This window comes from Hippocampus guttulatus, chromosome 8, assembly GCF_054856545.1.
Source record: "Hippocampus guttulatus isolate MCC_2025c chromosome 8, RoL_Hgut_1.0, whole genome shotgun sequence".
In the NCBI taxonomy this organism is placed as follows: domain Eukaryota; kingdom Metazoa; phylum Chordata; class Actinopteri; order Syngnathiformes; family Syngnathidae; genus Hippocampus; species Hippocampus guttulatus.
Genome location: NC_141268.1, coordinates 4982023 through 4995000, shown reverse-complemented (window position 1 = coordinate 4995000; position 12978 = coordinate 4982023). Strand labels below are relative to the sequence as shown.

General features: G+C 40.2%; 1 protein-coding gene across 1 annotated transcript in view; it reads right to left on the bottom strand.

Moving 5' to 3' along the window:
• Nucleotides 1–10716, bottom strand: part of eya2 (EYA transcriptional coactivator and phosphatase 2) — a 42713-nt gene extending 31997 nt beyond the window's left edge. Inside the window, exon 1 of the mRNA XM_086117726.1 lies at nt 10511–10716. The gene's annotated coding sequence lies outside the window, so the exon portion shown is untranslated. The remainder of the gene's footprint in view (nt 1–10510) is intronic.
• Between the last annotated feature and the right edge of the window lie 2262 nt (nt 10717–12978).

The window sequence follows — 12978 nt, the reverse complement described above, 5'->3', positions numbered from 1 at the left end:
CAACTTTATACTGGCCTCAGACTATTGACTTATTTTTATAATTTGACCTTAAATGTGTTCATCAGCACTTATTCGTGGGTTATTGAATTGGTTTTAGCACATTCCATACGCACAAAGTGAAATTATTTTTGGAATGTGCCATTGGGTAATGAATAAGGAATATTTTGTGGGAATTTTAGTGGTGATAACGTTGATTTAAAACAAATTGCAGATAGCAATTTTTGGCATGTTGAAAATCATTCCTAACGTTCAACAGAAGAAGCTGAACATTTTGAATTTCACATGGAAACGAGGTGACTCTTTTTTGTGAAATATGTCATTGGGAAAAATATATTATTTTATATTTGATTATATTAAATATATAAGGGCGGTCCAGTGTCTAGTGGTTAACGCATCGACCTCACAGTGCAGAGGTTCCGGGTTCAATTCCAGCTCTGGCCTCCCTGTGTGGAGTTGGCACGTTCTCCCGGACCTGCGTGGGTTTTCTCTGGGTCCTCCGGTTTCCTCCCACATTCCAAAAACATGCATGGCAGGTTAATGGAACACTTTAAATTGTCCCTAAGTGTGAGTGTGAGCGTGGATGGTTGTTCGTTTCTGTGTGCCCTGCGATTGGCTGGCAACCGGTTCAAGGTGTCCCCCGCCTACTGTCCAAAGACAGCTGGGATAGGTTCCAGCACCCCCCGCGACCCTTGTAAGGATAAGCGGATCAGAAAATGGATGGATGGAATATATATACCATATATTTTATATTTTTTAAATCTCATATTTTTTGTTGGAATTTTTATGGGGGGTGATGTTGACTTTTTGGCAAATCAGATTGTTGGGCATGTCAATTGAATGAGCCGAACATTTTGAGTTTCAAATAGGAGCGGCATGAAACAGATTTTTTTTTTCTGATATCTTATTGGTGACAATGTTGAGTTTTTGGTAACTGTGATTGCTGAACATTCCATTGGGAATGAATGGGGCTTTTATTTGGGGGGGGGGGGTGGAAATAAAAACTGTGAATATCTGGAATGAGAAAATCAGTACGCCCCATGGTGTGAATTTGGGGAATATTCTGAAAATGGAGTGATTTGAATCAAATGAATTCTTTGGAAGGAGTGGAACATCAAAGAAGTGGAAGGAAGTTGAAACAAGTTTAATATTAACGAATAGAAATAACATGAGGCCTAAAAAATATATAATAAAATACACTACATACTGCATTAATTGTTCTTCAACAATTTAGCTGACTACAGTAACATTTTTTCCCTTGTGATTGTTTATTCATACATTTGTGTCAAATGTCTGTATGCACAATATGCACAAAATTGATTATTTATTTGGTCAACACACGGCTCCTTCGGGTGTGCTCTTATGAGATTTCAGTAGGTGATATTACAAGAAAAGGTGGAGCAATTAGCAAGCACTCGCGCAAATTAGACTATTCCCAGTGCCATTGTCCCTGAACATGTGTGAGGAGAAAAAAGGTGAGTCGCACAACACGTTTTATTTGGAACTCTTACAAACCGACGCACAAATGAGACTGTTTTCCAGTGTGTCCCTCAGCTAATAAAATCATTGACTTTTTAATTTAATGCACCATTTAAAATATGTCCAAGGAGGCTATTTTTCAGTGTTGAACCTCAATTTAAAAGAAGAAATGTGATCTTAAGATATGTCAAGAGGATATCTTTAGCAAGCCAGAAAAAAATAGCAAGCACTAGATTTAATAAGACAATTATAGTACAAATTAGCCCCCAAATAGGGTGGCAAAATTATATTTGAGTTGGAAATATTCCAAAAAAAGTATTTTTAATGAGCTAATTGTGTTTTTGTTTGTCAATTCTGTTGGTTGATGGTGAATTGTTGCAGATGCCACTTCTGAACAAATCGCAGAGAAATCAGAGGTACAAAATCGTACTGAACCATCAAATGCAAGTGCGACGTTATTTTGTTCCATATTTGCATTGACACCTGACCGCCGTGCCAGCAACTTTGTCGTGGTGCGAAAGCTAGCGGGTTTATCGACGACAATCCCCAATGAGGGAAAACTTGAGCATCCAGCTGGAGAGGCGACAAATCCCTTGACTCGCGACTTCTTTTCCTCAAGCGAGCCGAGCGGGCGGTGCACGCCTCGCTAATGCCTTTCAAGGCGACGACAGATGCCGAGGCGCTCGGAAGGACAGTCCAACTAGCATGGGATCCAATAAATCATTGGCGAGGCGGTGAACCTGCTGCAGACCCCTTGTAACTTTACCTCGCACACACGGTGGCCTCCCCCCACCCCATTTCCACTTGACTAACTCCCGCAGCTGCCCGCACCCACTAATGACAAGGTCTTTTTCAGACAATGCCACAGCTTTATCTCTTTGTGCCCTTCCAAATGATGCCATCAAATTGCTCACAATTAAAGGCAATGCGAGTTGATTTGTGCAGCGCTGCGGATGTGGAGAACTGCCAAGGTGGAGTACGATTTTTGGATGTTTGACCTTGCAAATATGTTCCAATGTACTTGATGGCTATAGATGAGAAATGCAGCATTTTTCCCCATAATGCCCATGCCATTGGGTACAGTTGTTTTTTTTAGCACTTGACCTACATGATACCAAAAGGTTGCAAAATGAAATCAGTAAACATTGTTTATTGATAATTCTTTTTTTTCATATTTATACCAACAATGCATTTTTTTTCCACTTTGCACTGTTTTCCATAATGTCTCGGTATCAGAGGGGGAGGAAGCTGGCCACTGGGAATTTCAGGAAAATGTGTTGATTTTGCTGAACGGCCGCTGTATTTCCGGGCCGTTCCCCTACCCCCATCGCCAATTAAGTTTCGTAGCTTGACATCTGCCATACAAATCCACCTGCCCCCGTTGTCTATTACGTTGAAGCACGTGATGGCCGCCATTCGCACCCCCCACTTCCATCGTCTATTAGATTTAAACGGGTGACGGCTACGATAGATCCTGAACTCCCAGTCGCTCCTGATGTTGGATCAGCAGTAGGTGAATGATGGAGACTGTGTTAAAGCGCTTGAAGGTAGAAAAACGCGAGACATATCAGAGCCCATAGACCATTTTGAAAAAAAATGATATTTATATATTTATAAAAATATGAATGTAAAAATAAATGGTAAAGTACTATGTTGTGTGTGAAGTGGGGTAAAACTGGGCAAGGAGAGCCCATTTTTGCATGGAATCATTTACACCCAGGTGAAAGACCAGGTTTCACCCAGGACCAGGACTACTGAGAAGGGATCAGTGATGGCGGTGGCAGACCAGCTGGTAGACACCCCTCCAAAACCCCCACCACGACCGCCCCTATTACCCTCGCCCCACAGCAGAGTAGAGTTGTTGCAAGAGTGCGCTGACCCCAGTCAGATGGTGGTCCCTCTCACAGGTGAACAACATCTGGTGCCCTTAGATGGAGACGGGGGTCGCACGCGTACTTGCACTCTTTCCCGAATCCACACACATGCACTTTTCGTTCCACTTCGAATAATCTGAAAAAAACACGGAGCACTGACAGACTAACTCAAGACCAATTACAGTGATTCCTCATTCATGGTGGGAGATAATTTTCAGACCCAGCTTCAAAATCGAAAAACTGTTCTATACAGTCCATATAAAAAAAAAAACACTATATATATATATATATATAGTATGCACCTACTTTGGCTGGTTTGAGCGCCTTAAAAATAACCACCTTAACATGCTTCAAATGCATTTACATGTACTGTATCGGTACTTACTTTTTAAACACTTGTTGATGTATGTGAACACTGTTTTTTAAATTGTTGGTCTTGTTATTTGTTTTAATATATATGTTGGACAAAAATATTCGCAATATAGCCATTCTCAACCAGAATGTTCAGAAAATATTAAATAATTATGGAATGGAAAAAAAAAAGCTAAACATTTCAACAGCACAATTTTGCCAAAGTCGTTTTTGAATGGAAAACAGGGCAAAAACTCAACAAATAAATGTTTTTTTTCGCAAACACATTTGTATTTTTTAACTCATCAATACTGTCACAGGAAGTTTAAAAATGACTTGGGCAGTTGTGCTCATGCAAACCATTTGTTTCAAAGTTTATGGCTTAAAATAGTCCCCGTACATTATGTCATCACTTTGAAACATACTGTATTTCAACACAACTTATTAAAAAAATAAATAAATATTTTTTAAATAAAATTGAAAAAATAAATAAATAAAAACAATATTATCAGAAAAATATGTAGTGTACTGCTCATTTGAATATTTTACTGTGTTTGCATGTGTGTGTGTGTGTGTGTGTGTGTGTGTGTCTCCACAATAAAGATGTACATTGTGTAAAAATAGTGATGTAACTATCAACCTAAATGTTCTTGAAAACCTTTGATTAACTGATAGTTAAGAATTCAATCGATGATGTTGAATTGATCTTTTAAAACCATTGTAAAAAAGAAACACAGAACAACTCGAGTTGTTCTAAAAATATAGCTTTAAATGTTATGCACAGTGCACAATAATAATCAACAATTTATTGGTGAATCGATTTACCTGATCAACAAAATTTGATGATGCGCCCATCTCAAATTTGAGGTGTGTTTAATCCATTAGACAAAATATGAAATTGATTTTAAATGTCATTTTTCTTTTTCTACACTTCTAATTGAGGCTTGTTCCTGTGAAGAGCACCACCCAAAGGACTAGCGAACTACTGACCCATTTAGAATTCAATTCAGAATTATTTTTTTGCACTTAATATCATATCAACAATGTACCAATAATTTATTACCAGAAAAAACATACAGCTGGAGCAACATGTGATAATTACACATGCATACATGCTTAAGGGAGACACTATAAAATCCAAGAAGGGGAAAACGGTGGAAAACTGCTGAAGCAAAATTCAGACACCTAACCAAATAGTCCCGCAGCCGCAACCTCTTATTACGTTTCAGTGGAAAGTAAAGATTATTATCTGTGCATGTGTGTGGGGAGGGGGCTGCTTGCAAACGCAGCGATGTGTGTGGTGTCATGAATCGGTGGGACAGCTGTTGCCTGCTAACAGCGCCGCTTGTTGTTTTCAACTTCTTAAAGCAATTCATTTCTTAATTACATGTACATGATACCGAATGTTGTAAAGTGTTTTTATTTATTTATTTATTTTTCGTTAATTGTATAGTCCACTGTATCAAAGTATGGAATGAACCAACACGGTTTTTGGATTTCATGACAAGATTTATAGCAGTGGTTCTTAACCTTGTTGGAGGTACTGAATTACCCAAGTAAGCGCATTCAAGTAGCAGGGATGCTTTCCCCACTTGTTGGTCTATTGCCTTTCGTACCTCAGATATGAAAAGAGAACTTCGATACGCCTGCCTGCTGAAGCATCCCGACTAGCTGTGTTCTTGTATGGCTTTGCCATGTTGCTGCAGTGGCAAAGTTCCCGTCAGAGACACGTATACATTGAAAAAATAATTATAAGGCGCTTATTTCTCAAACGATTTTCTTGAGATTTAGTCTGTTCGTCAATGTCACAACAAGTGCTTGTGACATGAAACATTTGAAGAAAGTGCCCAAAAAGTATTCACATCCAAATAATGTTCCCTTGTTGTGATTGTATGTTGTTGTGTGCAACTGTATGCAGCACAATGGAGGCTCCTTGTTTTGGTTGTCGTGTCAACCACAAACATGGCGTGCAGCAACACTTTGCCCCCACTAGCTTATCGTTGCCGTAGCTAGGCAGCTAAATGATGCATGTCTTATTTATTCATTGTTCATAGCTATAGTTAGCACTCTGAAATCATTCCGCCAACCCCTCTCCTATTGGATGCACAGTTTGATTTCAAAGCAGCGGCACTCGCGACAACGCTCCGGATTTTCTACTCGGGCCCACCGCAGCAAATGACCACATTGAGCATCGCTACCGAGGAGGGCAGCCGCCGGCGGCCATCTTACGTTGCCATTCTAAGCCAGCCTAACTTGAATCCATTGATTTCTCTGTGGCGTTTTTTACATTATTATTATTATTATTATTATTATTATTATTATTATTATTATTATTATTATTATTCTTGGGTGAAAATGCCACAATGTATAAACACACCTTCATGTCTGTGAATCTGATGCAAAACCCATCGAAAAAGACACAAATATGGTGTAACTCAAGACGCATCACAGCAACACACTTTTGGAGCTTGGAGGAAACCAACTGCGTTACCAGTATTACTGTGGTGAGAGAGATGAAGATCATGTGTTTCATTGACGGTAGAAAGTAAGAAGCGGAAATGACCTCCACTTTGTATTTGCGTCATGACTTTGTCCTTGTGTCGCGGTTTGTGTCGGGCGATTCCAAATGTGTTTTTGCTCATACATGTACAAGTTTGATCCCGAATGGTTCAGAAATCGAAATTCTGACCTTACCTTAATATTGACTGCATGTAAACGTAGTCATGGAGGTGTTATTGCTCCCTCCCAGCACATATACTATAAATGGGTATGTTGATGCTGCGCTCCTCTTCATTAAATGTAGTATGAAAAGGCTTTTACAAACGGAACACACACACACACACACACACACACACACACACACACACACACACACACACACACAGTGCATGACTTGATCCCCGTCGAACCCCTGCGACTGATTCACTGAACCGCTGGGGTTCGATCCAACCCGGGGGTTAAAAACCACTGTTTAAAAATAAAATAAAACTGCATCATAGCTTTTAATCAAGTGGTAATGTTATTTATTTGGCAGATTGGCTGAGATCAATTTGATGATTATCGTAAAGTTAACACCTACTTGTCATTCCTAAAAAGGGGCCGCATAAGGTTAATGGATATCCCATCTTGCAAATGAAACATATTTAAATAGTAATTACAGTGGAAATACTGGATTCACACTGTTTCATGACAAAATTGGGTGGAAATTGTGCATTTCTTGTGGGGTTTTAATTCTGCTAATAAACTCATGAAAAAGCAACCAATGGCCTATGTTACCAAATTAGTAAAACCAAATTTGCGTCATGTTTGTAGCTATATGCTTGACTCTTTGGCGGAAGGTAACAAGTGCAAAGTGACGCTATCCACACAGCAACTGAGAAATGGCGATAGAATTAAAAAAACAGCAGCAACCATCGTGCTTTTGCAAAATATTATCTTAACTCCACTCACTATGTATCAATGACCACTTTTACAGAATCAGCCCTGCTTACTTTAATACAAGAAATGAATCAAAGTGCACTGTGGCTGACATCTGATCTCTTTACGATGCGTTTCACACACTTAAAGCCGGAGCTGTCAGACCGACTGTGAACTGTTTTCTAACACCATGGCTGTGTTGGGAATTGCTCTCTATGCGCACTAAATGGAAAAGAAGTATTCCAAAAACTACAGTATTTTTGTATTTGACTTATTAGTAAACTACACAGTTCTCTCTCTATGTGTATAAAAATCAGGAGTCAGGAATGAGTGAAGGATCCTGCCCTACTCCCTAATGTGGTGGTACCTTAATTTAAGAGTCAAATCGTTCCATGACCACACTCGTCACTCAAGACAAGTCGAGGATGTTACACTGGGCTTTGCAGACTTAGTTTGTAGAAGCTTTTGGCTTGCCCAGACTGTCGTAAGCAAAATGTTTCCACGCCTCACTCTTGTGCCTCGGGATGAAGCTTTTTGTTGCCTAAAGCCCACTGTTCAGAGCTGCAGCTCAACTCCCAACAAAAAGCAAAAAAAACCAACAAAAAAACCAAACAAACAACTGAGTGATTGCTTGTAACTCTAAAAACTCCCAAGTTGGAACATTCATAAGTCAAGGCACCATTGTATAGTTATTAGCGGGTACGGAATGAGTAAGAACGAGTGTGTGATGCGCGGCAACGAGTCACTCCGATTCGATGTAGCGAGTCGAATTGAGATGTAAAAGAGATGAGGAAGAGCGCGCTCCCTGTGAAAATATTTATCATTTCACAAAGGGTTGGCTTACAGTGGGGTTTGGAATTAATTTGTGTTTTTTTGTGGGGGGGGGGGGGGGTGCGGGTGAAGGGGCTGGAGTGACGGGATGTCTTACAGGATGGGGAATTCTCAGAGCAGCAGACTTTTTCGGAGCTTATTCACAATTTATTAGAGCCGGTAATAAGAACCGTGAAGGGTTATGGAGGGTTTCGGAGGGTGGTGGGGTGAGGTGAGGCGAGGTGAGGTGGTGTGTGTGGCTGAGGGGGAGGGGGGGTTGTGATTGGTAAAGGGGCGGTAGGGGGGCAGGAGGGGGCTTCCCGCAGCAGAGTCCATAAACTTCAGGTCTGATGTTATTAGGAGACAAACCACAGCGCTAAATTAAACAGCGGCCCACGTACTAACACCTTCAATATTTGCACACCTTACACGCGCCTCCAGACACACACATCCACCACTATCATGTGCGTGTGTGTGCGTGTGCATGGCATGTGAAAGGGGTGTTAATGTTTGAGCATCTGTCACACTTAGATGAATGTGATACTACAAATGCTGATGGAAAGCCGCAATTTTTTTTTCCTATGTTAGTTTAATTTCCATGCACTAGTTCACTCTTTGCACTCAGCAGTAAGACAATTTAGCGCAGCTGAATATTGCAAGTAAAGTATTTTCCGGTATTGCCTTCCACAATGCGCTCTATTCACTGACTAAAACTTGTGAGGCAAAACTGGGAACTAATTGAAAACTGAGTGTGCTACTCATGCTAGCAGTGACATGAAGTATTTTACTAGTAGTACTTCATTCGTAGTAAGAGAAGTGCACAGATGTCAATTTGTACAGTTTTGCTTAATTAGTAGCATATTTGTATGCCAACGTTACTATTACTAATACTGCAAATGCTCAAATGCAATGTAATTCCACCGCTTTGAAACTCTCTTTTAAAACAGTTATATTTTCATTAAGTACGCAACACTACACTATCTACACATCTCAGGTTTTTTTTTGTTTGGTTTTTAAAATTTTTTTGGAGGGGGGGTTGCATCTACAGTATATCCATTTCTTTATTTTGTGAGGGGAAAAAAACATTTTGGAGATACATGCTTTCGTTGGACAGGAGTTAACATGGAATAACAATATTGGAGTTGTATTAAGAAGATATTGCTTTTAAGGTTAAGGATAACCGTTTTGCTGTTGGAAAACCGCACTTAAAAAAATTCTAATAATGTTCCCATCAAATAAAAATTTAAAAATTCCATATAATATAATGTCTCTCTCGTATCATAAAAAAAGCACGAATAGAAACATCTCACTGTGAGGATGGCCCAAACCAGTGAAAAAGACCTCATATTAATGAAAACATTATTAAATATAAAAATCCAATACTGAGTATTATTCTCATTATAAGATAAATGTGCCGGACGCTGCAGTTGTCCTAATGTTGCATTGAAAACATTTCCGTGGAGATGACATTTTAAGCCACAACCTGCATGTATGTATTATTAATAATTATAGCGATTTACATGACATTCATGAATTAATAGAAATGGATAAATACTGGAATGGTTGTGAAAACAGAATGAGCGAGCGACTGGGGAGTTGTGATGTGAACATGATAAGTGAGGCTCCTCTAATAGAGTTAATGAGGGTCCCAGCACAGAGGCTGAGGGGTGTCAAGTGTGTCTCTGAGTGCAATCTTGCGGAAGGCCAAATATTATTCAATTGCACTTTTCAAGACTTTAGAACATCAGATGCCCCCTCCCTGAAAAAAAGGAGTGATTTTAAATGTTAAATGTTTTGGATTCTTCTGAGGTTGTATTTATTTTTCGGGTTGGATCAAATGTTAGAGTGGGATGTATGTGACCTAGGATCCTGAAATTACCCACCGCTGGTACTGACTGAATTATTCGGGTGGGTGGGCAGACACTTTATCCAAACACAGCCATTAAGCAGAAATTACAAAAACGTGGTAAAGCATGAATTAATATGAATTTATATTGCACATGTCAAGGATGCCTTAAAAATGTAAATACAAAATGTTTCCATCTATTTAATTATTATTAAGTAACTGTGGTTTTACAGAAGACCACAGTAGATTAAAAAAAATAACAATGAAAATTCCCTCATGCCTATAATGATATAATAGTTTATATAAACTGCTTATTTGTGCGAGAGGCTCTGTAATATTAAATAATAAATCTATATTTTTTAACATCGATCCATTTTCTAACCCGTTTATCCTCACAAGGGCTACTTTTTTTAACATTCAGATTTATAATGGTAGAAACCGTTAATATTAATGATGTTTCATTAAGAATTCCATAAAAGTGTGTTTTTATCAATGTTTAAATGTATGCGTAGTTATAATAATAATAGTAAGTCGATTTCATAGTTTGCATAAAAGTGAGTAAAATGCACGAATCAATGTCGCCCGAAAATAATTGGATGGCATTTTAAAGCAAATTAGAGGTGCGACCGCAGGTCAAAGTGGAAACACGCGGTCGTCTTTATATCCCATAATTTAATCAACGCTTTCCGAAAAAGTTGAAGAATAAATTATTTGTTAAGATATTTTGGACGCTTACCATCATGCTGCGCGAGGTCGTCGGGGAGCAAATCCGATTATCCATGTGCAAAAAAAAAAAGAAAAAAAGAAACAAAAGGAACTTTAACAAACAACAGCGGCGGTTGCGGCGGCGTGTCCGTGGGGAGGTAAACTGCAAAAGTGACAGCTTTTCACGCACTGCTCAGCCGACTGTCGCTCTATCCGCAGCCTGCGTGCGTGCGGCGTGTTTGCTTTGGCCGAAGCTGGGAAGTCAAGTGAAGTAAATTCACGCACTTATCTCGCTGCTCCTCCCTCTCTCGGTGCGCGCGCACTCTCCTCATCCTCCTGACACTTTTCCGATTCCTTCTTTCTTCTCCAATCTTTGTTTGGGATCTTTTGTTTGGTTAAGAGCTCTTCAGCATGCTTGTTTACACAAGCAAGAAGCTCTCCGTCGACACGCCAGATAGAAGGATTTGTTAGTTTGTGCTAAGTAACTGCCAGCAATGTGCGTGCGTGTGCGTGTGCCTGCAATGCGTCAAATGACCTATCAAAAGCTCTCTTGTATTTCTTTTTAATTCACTGGTATTGATCAAAATCCTTCTCTTTTCGTTATATATGCTGATGAATATATGTCCTGGAAATATGAAATTGCTGTTAGTTTCTATACTGGGCTATAAAAGTGATGCAGTTTGTACATTTTTCTGTAGTTTAGGAATGTGGTATTGTTTGAGCAGAGTGCTGTACTTTTTATGATTTGCGATGATGGTGCTATTTGGCATGTCAAGGTGATATTTTTCGATAAAAGTGAGACTTTGCTGCAGAAATGCCACAGTTTGATGTAAAATGCAGACATTTCTGGATGTTGTCGTGCAAGTGCTATCATTTGCCATGGAAACAATATATTTTGCCACACCGCAATTTGTTATCAAATGCGAGAGTTTGCTTTAGACCTGCTATCATTTCGATATTATTGTATACTTGTGCTGTAATTTCAAATGAAAACACTATATTTTATTCGAATTTTGTTGAGAAATAGGGCGGCCCGGTAGTCCAGTGGTTAGCACATCGGCTTCACAGTGCAGAGGTACCGGGTTCGATTCCAGCTCCGGCCTCCCTGTGTGGAGTTTGCATGTTCTCCCCGGGCCTGCGTGGGTTTTCTCCGGGTGCCCCGGTTTCCTCCCACATTCCCAAAACATGCATGGCAGGCTGATTGAACACTCAATATTGTCCCGAGATGTAAGTATGAGCGTGGATGGTTGTTCGTCTGTGTGTGCTCTGCGATTGACTCGCAAGCGGTTCAGGGTGGGATGGGCTCCAGCACCCCCCGCGACCCTAGTGAGGATCAAGCGGTTCGGAAAATGGATGGATGGATGTTGAGAAATAGTAAATCTGTGAATTTACATTTGGAAATTACAATTAAATTCTGGGCGGCCCGGTGCTCCAGTGGTTAGCACATCGACCTCCCAGTGCAGAGGTCTTGGGTTTGATCCCAGTTCCGGCCTTCGTATGTGGAGTTTGGATGTTCTCCCCGTGCCTGCGTGGGGTTTTTTTCCGGGTACTCCGGATTCCTCCCACATTCCCAAAACATGCATGGCAGGCTGATTGAACACTCAATATTGTCCCGAGATGTAAGTATGAGCGTGGATGGTTGTTCGTCTGTGTGTGCTCTGCGATTGACTCGCAAGCGGTTCAGGGTGGGATGGGCTCCAGCACCCCCCGCGACCCTTGTGATGATAAAGTGGATTGGAAAATGGATGGACAATTAAATTCTGTACATTTTCTATTTGATACAATTTTGCTGTAATTTTCCGTGGAAATGCTGCACGTTGCTATAAAAGTGATTTCGTTTTTATATTTTACTCTAAAGGTGTTGCTAGATGTCTTGGAAATGCTGTACTTAACTATCAAAGTGCTGAATAAAGCATATTTTGTAGTCAAAAGAGCTGCAAATTAACCACCCCAAAAAATCGGGAAATTCATTTAAAATGTTCATGAATGAATGCCAGCAGGATTACACCAAAATACATACATTTAACTCACATTTAAAAAAAAAATGATGTAAGGGCGTGAGAGTTGGTAATATTGAGCATTACGCCCCCTACAGGACTGGAGTGGTACAGAATTTCCTCAGTGACGTTTTCATAAAGCCTCACGTGTATACGGGTTTGTGTTTACTTTAGCTTCACTGTGTAAAGTAGCTGATCATCCAATACTGCTGTCAAAAGTAGTAAAAATAATTTGATGCTGATTTGATTGGTTGACTGCTTGGTCAATTTGCATTCAATTGAAAGGGAGAGCCTGAAGCCCATCACCTGCGCGTGTTGGGGGGAGATGTCAAACAGTACTGGAGGTTACCATAACAGGTCGCACAAACACAATCCTCACCAACCAAAGATTTGACAATTGCCCTTGCCCCCTCACGAGTGAGGAGGCGCGATGCGGGTGTCGCTGCCCCTTGGCCTCGTTTGTCCGAAAGCACAAGTGCATGTGCCTGTTTGTGTGCCTGTA